Raw genomic sequence first — 10,809 nt, 5'->3', positions numbered from 1 at the left:
CCGTCTCAAAAAACTGCAGCTTGCAGCAAACAGCAGAACACAAAGAGACCAAAAAGTTCTATTACAACTTTTGATTCCAGGACCAGTTGCAGAGTATACATCATGGAAAGGCCTGGACTGGGTACAGCTTAACATCTTCAATACAGATGAAGGAGACGTATCAAGTGGTGTCCTGATGACAAATCTGGGGCCTTAAAGAACCCGTCCCTTCAGGGCTCTCCTCTTTATTTGCTTGAGTATATTTAAGGGCTTTTTTTTTTTTGGTTTTGTTTTGTTTTTAAATTTTCTTAATCTTTATTTATTTTTGGGAGACAGAGAGAGACAGAGCGCGAGCAGGGGAGGGGCACAGAGAAAGGGAGACAGAGAATCTGAAGAGAATCCAGGCTCGAGCTGCCAGCACAGAGCCCGACGTGGGGCTGGAATGCAGGAACTGCGAGATCATGACCGACCTGAGCCGAACGAAGTAAGATGCTTAACTGACTGAGCCACCCAGACGCCCCTGAATATATTTAGGTTTTGAGAGCTGTGACATTTCCCCAAACAGGCTTACCGACTTCATTCATTTATTCTTTCACCAAATATGTTGAGCTCCTCTAGGGTCGGGCATTGTCTGAGGCACTGGAATGGGGTGTTGAATCAGAAAGAGCAGGTGCCGGCTGGGAGGAAGCATTCATTCCAAAGTCATACTTCTGTTCCCAACAAGCCCATTTTAAGCATGTGCTCTACTGCTAGGAATTTACCCAAGGGATCCAGGAGTGCTGACGCATAGGGGCACATGGACCCCAATGTTCATAGCAGCACTCTCCACAATAGCTAAAACATGGAAAGAGCCTAAGTGTCCATCAACAGATGAATGGATCAAGAAGATGTGGTTCATCTATACCATGGAATACTCCATGGCAATGAGAAACAATGAAATCTGGCCATGTGTAGCAACATGGATGGACCTTGAGGGTGTTATGCTGNGGGGAGATGGGCATGGAGGAGGGCACTTGTGGGGATGAGCACTGGGTGTTATATGGAAACCAACTTGACAATCAACTATTTTTAAAAAATAAAAAAATTTAAAAAATAATAAAATAAGCATGTGCTCTATATTTCATCACTGTAGAAAACACTCAGCCCCTCAAAGTGTAGCCAGGGCTCAGGGGTGCAGTGGCTCGAGGGCACCCAAACAGACCAGGTTGGGCCACTTGCTGCTGATACAACCCAAAGGCAGAGAGACTGTTGGTGAAACAGGAAAGGAATTTATTTCAGGGAGGCCAACACTGGCAAGACAGTGGATTAGTGCCTCAAGACTATCATCTCCGAAATGTCAAAAACGCGTCTAGGTTTATATAAGGAAAATGTGGGGCAAAGGTCGGTGGGTACGTGCAAGTGGGCAGTAAAAGTCAGTTCCATCATTGTCTTGGGGGTGACCACGCGGGGGTCTTGCCAGCTCAGGGCAGTCCCTGTGGCTGGAGGAGGCTGTTTCGGTTCCCATTATGGGATGCTTTGCCCTCAGGGTCTTCTGCTGGAGTTAAGAGATAACTTAATATCTCTTATTAAGTTAGAAAGGGAAGGAAGAACTCAATTAGAAAGTACCCGAGGTCAAAATGGAGGTAGGTGACATCCTCTTTCAAAGTGGTATTTCAAAGTGAATTATGTTCGACTGGCAATCATTTTTCTTCTCCAAGGGATCCCTTCATTTTTTTAGCCGCAAAATATATGGTCTCAAATGGTAGTAAAAACAAGCAACGAGACTCGGAACTTTTAGAAAGGTCATTTATTGCTATAAACAGTGCTAGGCTTGCCCTACCCTGAAATCTTCACAGAAAAAGCGCATAAGAATCCAAAGGGATAGTATACATATACCATTTGCACGTATGGGGCATTTGGGTCTTTGATTTTAAAAACTCTCAAGAATTGACTTTTAGTTTCTATTAACATTTGATGAACTTTGACAAAGCAGCACATTCAATGAATGATCTGTCTTAAGAGGAAGCCAAAGCAAAAGGAAGAGAGAATAAAATACACAGAAGGGGAGCAGAATGTGCTCCCCAGAATATACCTGTTTGGCATAAAGATTATTTTAGGCTGATTAGTTTTGAGAAGGTGCACATACAGGAGTTGAAACTGCCCTTTCTGCCCTTTTCTGAGGGACATTTACATTTATAAGGAACATCTCCATTTAGAAGAGTGTTTCCCATGTGGAAACTAATTTGACAAAAAACTATTTGTAAAAAAAATAAATAAATAAAAATAAAATGCAGAAAAAAAAAAAGAAGAGTGTTTCCCTCTCTGTATCAAGAAGAGAAAAATGCACCTAAATCTCTAGAAACTCTTATCAATGGAGAAGGTCTGACTTAAATCTGTAACAACCTTATCCTGTTTATTGTGCTTTTCCTGGTAACCTCCCATAATTAGCTTCTCTGCCCAGCCCAAACATTCTTCTCTTTTGCCATTAGCTAGTTGAAGATGGTAGTCAAGGTGGTGGCTTGAGCCATTTCAGGGAGTTACCCAGTCTTTCTGGGTCTCTCCCTTGTATACAGAAGATATGTGTGTTATTACACTTCTGTTTATTTTTCTGTTGTTAATCTGTCTTTTATTACAAGAGGGTGTAGGAGGAAAAATAATTTTCCCTCTACCCTTCTAGGTTCTTGGCTTATATCCCCACCCCTCCCAAACCGCCCCCCTCCTTAAATACCATCTTTAGCTAAAGACAAAAGAAAGATATAGGAGGCAGGGATCCAATTAATTATGGGAGTCTACCAGGAAAAGTATGGTAAACAAGGGTAGGGCTGTTATGCATGTTCAAAGGATGTCTTCTTCAGAGATGAATGTACAAAAGGACACACCTTCACAAATGGCGATTTCCCTTATAAATGTAAATGCCCCTTACAAAAGGGTAACTTCTACTCATTTTCAGAGCTTATCCTGTGTCTATTTCTGTTTTTTATTTAAATTTTTTTTTAATGTTTTATTTATTTCTAGGAGAGAGAGAGAGAGATAGCGTGAGCAGGGGAGGGTCAGAGAGAGAGGGAGTCACAGACTGTGAAACAGGCTCCAGGCTCTGAGCTGGCAGTCAGCACAGAGCCCGACGCGGGGCTCGAACCCACGAACCGCGAGATCATGACCTAAGCGAAAGTCGGACGCTTAACCGACTAAGCCACCCAGGCGCCCCATGCTATTTCTTAAAAATACCAGCTGAAGATCATGTTTATGCCAAAGAGGCATGTTTTATTTTATTTTTTAAATGTTTATTTTGAAAGAGAAAGAGTGAGTGAGAGTGAGTGTACTAAAGGGGAGGGGCATAGAGGGAGAGAGAGAATCTTAAGCAGACTCTACTCTGAGCGCGACACGGGACTTGATCTTGTGACCCTGGGAGCATGACGTGAGCCAAATTCAAGAGTTGGAAGCTCAACTGACTGAGCCACCCAGGTGCCCCTAAAGAGGCATATTTACTCCTCTTCAGGGGTTTGGCCAAGAACCTAGAAGATTAGGGTTTTTTTCTTCTTATTTTTCCTATTTTCCTTACCCTACACAAACCTCTTATAAATGATACTGGACTAAAGCGTACCTTTTTATAGATGGGAAAACTAAGATTTCTAAGAGGTAAATTAACTGCTTCCAAAACGCAGCATTATAGCAAGGGAAGGAGGTCCTGGGGTCGGAGGGTGCTGGGAGCCGCACGGGCCTCGCTGGATGACAGTCACAGCGAGGAAATGGCAGCGTTTGCAAAGCTCCTGCCACGAGAAATGAAAACTGGTATCTCCTTCTGCTGCTACTGGCTCATGTTGGAAGTGAGCCTGCTGGTATTGACCAGGCCTCACAGTATTCCAGATCAGACCGATAGTCCCCACACAGATTGCTCATAAGGAAAGGCATATTCCTGCCTTTTCCAAAGAGATTTCAGATGAAAACATTGTGGATGATTGTTAAAAGGCTCTTCCTAAGGGCCTTGCAGATCCAAGACGTACATAATAAAGGGAGCTTGAGTCTAGCCCTGAGACAAAGAGCCTCATTTAGAGTTAAGGGCAGATATCCACGCCCACCCAATTATTTCTGCCTAGAGCACTGGCTGCCCCCCACCTCAAGGCATTTGTTATCAAGTATTTGGAGTGACTTATTCTGGCCTTGAGTATGCTGACTGCTCCCTGGGGAGGAACCTATTGAGGAACTTCTTCTTTTGTGATTATGGGAGGAAGGGTCTCCTGAAAGACCTGTTTGACCCCTGCTCACAGAGAAGTAACTTCACCCTTTTATGCTAAAAACATTGTCTTATATGCTAAAGATGCCACAGGATAAGCATCTCAACCACTATTGATAAATCTATGTTCCGGGAAATTCTTACATATCAAAGAAGTCTGTTATTAGAAATCATTGTCTAAGGCAAATGCCACTTCTGTGCCGGCCCCCAAACGCTTATAAAATAAAGTTGAGCCCCAGTCAGGGCGGAGATGCCTGCCGGGTGATCAGAAAGAATCTCCGGGGCTCTCTCACTCTCTCTCGCCGACGCTGTCCATCCTTCAGGGACCCCGGGACCCCGGCCGGAGCCCGTCTCCGACAGGAGGAGGTCTGTAAGTAACAAGGATCACCACTGGATTTCAGCTCCTCAACAGTAATGACTCACTTCCTCCACATGCGGAAAATGTTTGAAAAAAATTGGGGGAGAGTAGCCAGGAGCCGAGCTTGAGCGGGGCACAACAGGAAGCCGCAGCAAACCCAGTGTCACCATGACCGCTGCAAATGGCAGAAGGTGACGAAGCAGCGTGGCCTGGTGAATACAAATGCACGGAAGAGCGCAATAAGACAGAAACGGGGATTTTAGGCTCTGGGGTGCAATAATGAAGAAGACTCAGGGGACTCTGCTCTTCAAGATCTCTGAGTTTAGTATAAGAAACAGACTAATTATACTACACGGAAAAAGGGCACAGGAGTCAAAATGAGAAACACATTCAGCCCAAGGGAGTAAGGTGATTGATTCTGTCAAGAGGCATGGGCACAATGCAGATGGGATTATATGCTGGGTCTAGAAGATACATGGGGGTTTCCCAGGTAGACAAGTGGTAAAGGCCACCCTATTCCAAACTGGTGAACACCCAAGTGCAAAAGTAAAGAACTACGATCACGCATGATGGCTGAAGCTTAAACATCAAGGAGGAAAAATAATAGATGATGAGTCCGAAGACGTAGGTTAGCCAGTGATTTGTTTGCTTTGAAAATCAAACTTGTAAAAAAGTTGCACTAATGAAAGAGTATGTAGAACACCTGCATACCATTTATCCAGATTCATCTATTGTTTTTTTTTAAATAGTTTATTGTCAAGTTGGTTTCCATATAACACCCAGTGCTTAGATTCATCTACTGTTAAGTCTGTCCCACTTGCTTTATCATTCTCTCTCTTTATCTACACACATATAACACTTTTTACACCATTTGAGACTAAATTGCATAGTGTCATAGATGTGATTTTGTTCATGGGGGACCATCGTCAGATTCGTATTTTTATTTTTATTTTTAGTTTTATTTTTATTTTTTTATATTTTTATTTATTTCTAGGAGAGAGAGACAGCATGAGCAGGGGAGGGTCAGAGAGAGAGGGAGTCACGGACTGAAACAGGCTCCAGGCTCTGAGCTGGCAGTCAGCACAGAGCCAGACGCGGGGCTCGAACCCACGAACCGCGAGATCATGACCCACGCGAAAGTCGGACGCTTAACCGACTAAGCCACCCAGGCGCCCCAATTCGTATTTTTAAACACTCACTCACGGAGGCAGGGAGCCTTTCGGGAAGACACTGCGGAGGTCCGGAAGTGACGTGAGTGATGAAATGAAGGATGCATCTGTGGAGATGAGGAAGAGGGAGTAGATTTAGGAGAGAAATAGTATTTCCAGATGGACGCAGAAGGGAGGAGGCTGGGTTTTCGGACTGGTTAAGTGAGTGGCAAAAGTCCTGCCAAGAGAATAATGACAACATAGCATTGTCATAACTGACATAAATTAGATGCTGATTACACATAAGCATTTTCCTAAAACTTTAGATTATAGGGGCCAAGAGCAGGCCACCCCAAGATGGGCCACTTTTGCAGGAACATTATTTTGAGTTAAAAGCAATCAAAAGCAGGGCGCCTAGGTGGCTCAGTCGGTTAAGCGTCTGACTTCAGCTCAGGTCATGATCTCATGGTTTGTGAGTTAAAGCCCCACGAAGGGCTCTCTGCTGTCAGCACAGAGCCTTCTTTGCATCCCTAGTCTGTCTGTCTGTCTCTCAAAAATAAATAAACATTTGGGGAGCCTGGGTGGCTCAGTCAGTTAAGCGTCCAGCTTTGGCTCAGGTCATGATCTCACGATTCGTGGGTTCGATCCCCGTGTCGGGCTCTGTGCTGACAGCTAGCTCAGAGTCTGGAGCCTGCTTCCAATTCTGTGTCTCCCTCTCTCTCTGACCCTCCCCTGCTCACATTGTCTGTCTGTTTGTCTCTCTCTCAGAAATAAGTAAAACATTAAAAAATTAAAAAAGTAAACATTAAAAAATTAAAAAAAATAAGAGCAATCAAAAGCCAGCAGATTCAGGAAAAGCTATTTACATCCCCCCTAACTTCCTCCTTAGGCCCGGAAGACAGCTATTAACAGAGATTCCTCTTTACCTATGAAATTTATCTACATCATAGGGCAATCTTTGTTTTCCAGACATCTCCTCTTACCTTCTTGCTAATGCTATTTCTCCCCTTTCTGCCCCTCAGACCCTAACCCTCTCCTTAGCTTAATGTCCGACCTCCCCCAGAAATGCAGCCTTGACTGTAGCCATTGAGTCAACACCAGTGAGTACCACCAGGGCCTTATTTGTCCCCTAAAGATGAGGTAATCTGAGTAAGACCCCTTGCTTTTTTCCTAACAGAAAGCCAGCCGGCTCCAAACAATCCTTTTCTTTTGCTAGTGACTTTCTTGCCCCACCTTCCTTCTATAAAAATCCTCCATTTCTTACAACTCTTTGGAGCACTCAACTTGCTAGATGTGGTGCTACCCAATTCATGAATTGTTTAATAAAGAAAATGAGATCTTCATGTTTGCTTGGATGAATTTTATTATTTAACAGATTTGGTGGCAGTGGTGGGATCTGAAGTAAAATTCTGACACCTTCAGGGACAATGAGAAACACAGGTATGGTACCTGCAAACTCTTTGAGTTCACTGTCTTTCTCATTATTTTCAAGGGCTGTGAATAAGCAACTCTAGTCTGAGCTCTGTCTTTTTGTTTGCATTCAAGCTCCTAATCTGAATGGCTTTGCTTTNCCGCCCCCCCCCCTCCCCTCTGTTTGCTAGATGGGACACTGCCCGATTCACAAATCGCTTAATGAAGCCAATTAGACCGTTAAAACAATTCTGTTGAATTTTTGTTACTTAACAATAGATATTACATAAATACAGTTTTAGCTCATGCAGAAGAACATTAAACCCCAAATTCCAAAGAGTAAAAGATACTTTCGGCTACATATTGATTTCGAGTTATAGGAGGCAAAATTAGATACGGAAATAATAAATCGATTTTCTAACATTCAAAATGGTTTTAAACCACGGAGATGGTGATCAGTGTCTCCCAGACGCCCCCTTGTGGTTTGGCTTAATGATTCCCAAATTTATCTCGGGGCAGAGCTTACCTGGAGAACTTGAGGAAAATAGTCTCCAAGGCTGCACCCAAGGGTAGAGAAGACCTATCTACCTATATATTTTTAAAGCTCTCCAAAGTGATTTTGGTGACCAGCGACTGTAAAGCTTGGCTTAAAAATTTCCCCTTTTTCAAGTTCACTCGAAACAACTTCGAAGACAAATTTTAGAGCCAGAATGGAATCGAGAGAGCATCTTGTTCCATCGTTTCATTTTACATGTGAACAAAACTAAAACTGAAAACGTGAGAGGCCTTGCCCAAGGTCCCAGAGGACGCAAATGGCAAAAGCAACGGCAGAGCCTCACAATTTTGACTCTGAATTCTGCACGGTTCATCGGAACAATTCTGCCTGATCCCATCCATCCCCACGTGTTTATCCATCAACTCACTGAGGGCTCAACATCTCTCCAGCCCACTTCACTCCTGACCGGGGAGAGCACGGGCAAAAATGCCAACAGATATCCTTTGGAGATAAATTCTTCCCTTTTTTTCTATTTGGCATGCCTTAAGGATTGATTCCAAGGAGGCATAAGGAAGCAAGCACAATAGAATATTCCCTAGAGGAAAAGCCACTTGGCTGGGCAGAGTCTCTTCCCTTGCCCAGCATTTGTCTCTGTCAGATATTGAACGTGTTTTACCTATTGTTCCACATTTAACATTTCGTTCTTTTGGGTCTTGAACCTTGAAAGTCAAGTTGCAAATGCAGCTTACAGGGCAGAGTAAGCAGGAGGCCAACAGGAAATACCACTTTCCGGGTCTCACCCTAAAGAAGGATTAGTTAATCAGCAGAAAGGGACTAGGCGGGGGCAAGAGGCTGACCCAGGAAAGGAATTTGGGAAGTAGAACCAGGCCTGGAAACATCTGTCTGCCTCGCCATTTTGCAAGGTGTAACTCTGCTTATCTCCAACATAATTCCATTTCTGGGATTCCTGTGGGTCCTTTGCCTTTGATCTTTCTCAGGGCCCACGCGACTCAGAGAAGCTCTGGGCCCATCTGAAACCTTGCTTTTCCAAAAGTCAGACCAGCAAGCAGCCTGGGCACACCCTGGGAGCCCGAAAAAAATGCAGAATCTATGCAGAATCTTGAGCCCCACCCCAAGCCTACTGAAGCAGAATTGGCATTTTAACGAGATCCCCATGTGACTCGTCCACACACTGAGGATTGAGAAATACTGCCCTCAAATATAAATGTTAGAATCTTGTGGCTGAGAGAGAGGCAAAAGATTACTTAGGCCAGTTCAGAGTTTTCTCAATGGTATTGAAAGCCAGGCTTCATAGAATGTTTCCATGACTCTAAGAAGCATAATTATCTTTTACTGAAATTGTTGAATGTATAAATATTTTAAGCTTAAGAACCATATCATGACTCAGTTGCTTTCCCTCTTCTTTGATCTTTTTTAAGGTTTATAATAATAATAATTTTTTTTTAAAGTAATCTCTATACCTAACGTGGGGCTCAAATGCGTGACCCTGAGATCAAGAGTTGCACGCTCTTCTGACTGAGCCAGCCAGGTGCCTCTCTCTCTTCCTTTAAATTATACACCTACCTCCACCTAAGGTTGGGCGTTTGTTTCTAAACGGAATCAAAGAGAACTAGGTCAAGCAATGTCATTTGAAGTAGAAGCTCTCAGCATGTAATGAGTTGTGTGGATTTCAGCAAATTAATTGGCTTTCTTATTAGTCACCAGAGTAGTAAGATGGAGATACTACTGTCTACCCTGTGTGTCTCCCAAGAATATTAAAGGGTCAAAGAACTCTGAGTCTCTGGAAATGACACTGCTGATTACTTAGTAGCTCAAATCAGAAACGTAAGAACCATTCTTCATTTACACGTCAGCTCCACCACCAATTACTATCAAGCTCATCACATCTATCAAGACCTTCCATTTCTATTATCCCCACTGCCACTAATCTGGACTTGAGCTGCCATTATGTCACCTATACCAGGGCCACCTATGGGCACCCACTGCCTCTACTTCCCTTCAAATCATCATATACCCTGAAACTAGAGGCTTTTCCAAGCACAGTTTGGATCACAAAACTCCCCTACCTAGAGCTCTTCGATGGCTTTCAAGGGTCTTGACTCCCAAATCCCCATGTAACTCACTCATCTGGCCACCTTCTCTATAATCTCTTCTCTTGCCGCTTTCGTTACATTGACTTTGAAAATCAGAACTCATAGAACTTTATCAGGAAACAACTTAAAATCTGTCTCCCACTGTTCCTTTAACCTTTCCTACAACTGTCTCTCCTTTAACCTCTCCTATGACTGTCTTTCGCACTTGGATGAAGATGGCAGCAGTTTCAATGACTATCTGGTTCCCTACTGGCTACGAGAAAGTGCTATGGTCCTTCCAGAGTCAAGCACTGGCTCAGTTCAATATTTCAAAATATCTAGTTCCATATAGCATGGAAAACACCAAATTCGACTTAAAATGAAATTGTGCCCATCCCCAGGCTGGAGCCCAATGGGGGCTGGCTGCTTCTGGATGAAGGGGTTGGGTCACGGTGCTTTCTCTTTTTCTCATGTGGTCCTACCTCCTCCATCCCCTGTATCTCGCTCAATCTCTGGCTGCACCAGTGGCTTTAAGCAAGGGAAGAGAGGTGAGGGAAGAATTGCAGTTTTTTCCTGGCCAGCATTATGGAAAGATGCCACACCAAATGTAGAAGCCAAGCTGTTCCCACTTCCAGTCTCTCTCCTAGTGTGTAACTGCGGGCACTACAGTCGTTTCACCTGTGCACTTTTTAAAGGATGACTTGACATCATCTACCATATCCTCTCAGGATGCATATCAAATTCGCCTCCTGGTCCCACCAAAGTCCTTCTCTCTAATCCTGAGGTGGAAGGGTAGCACCCCTCCACTGGCCCCCTTGAAGAGGTTGAAGGAGATAGCTCTCCCTCCAAAAAATCATCTCTGCAAATCATTCCTGCATTTCTACTCTCTCAACTGTTATATCCTTATGTGGCTAAGGGATTGCAGAGTCATATAACCAGGCTCTGGATATCTACTTGGAAATAACTACAGGGTGGTCTGTCTTGAAGCTTGCTTCAGATTCAGAACTCTCTCACCTTAAAGTCAAAGCTTGCATTTCATCATTGTGTGGCGTGAGATTCAGTTGGTTTCTTGAATGCACCCCATTCTCGTTGACTTCTGAGCTTTCAAACATGGT

The sequence above is a fragment of the Crocuta crocuta genome, unplaced genomic scaffold, assembly GCF_008692635.1.
Source record: "Crocuta crocuta isolate KB4526 unplaced genomic scaffold, BGI_CrCroc_1.0 scaffold41, whole genome shotgun sequence".
Taxonomy (NCBI): Eukaryota; Metazoa; Chordata; class Mammalia; order Carnivora; family Hyaenidae; genus Crocuta; species Crocuta crocuta.
The sequence above is the reverse complement of the archived record's forward strand: the minus strand, read 5'-3'. Positions refer to the sequence as shown.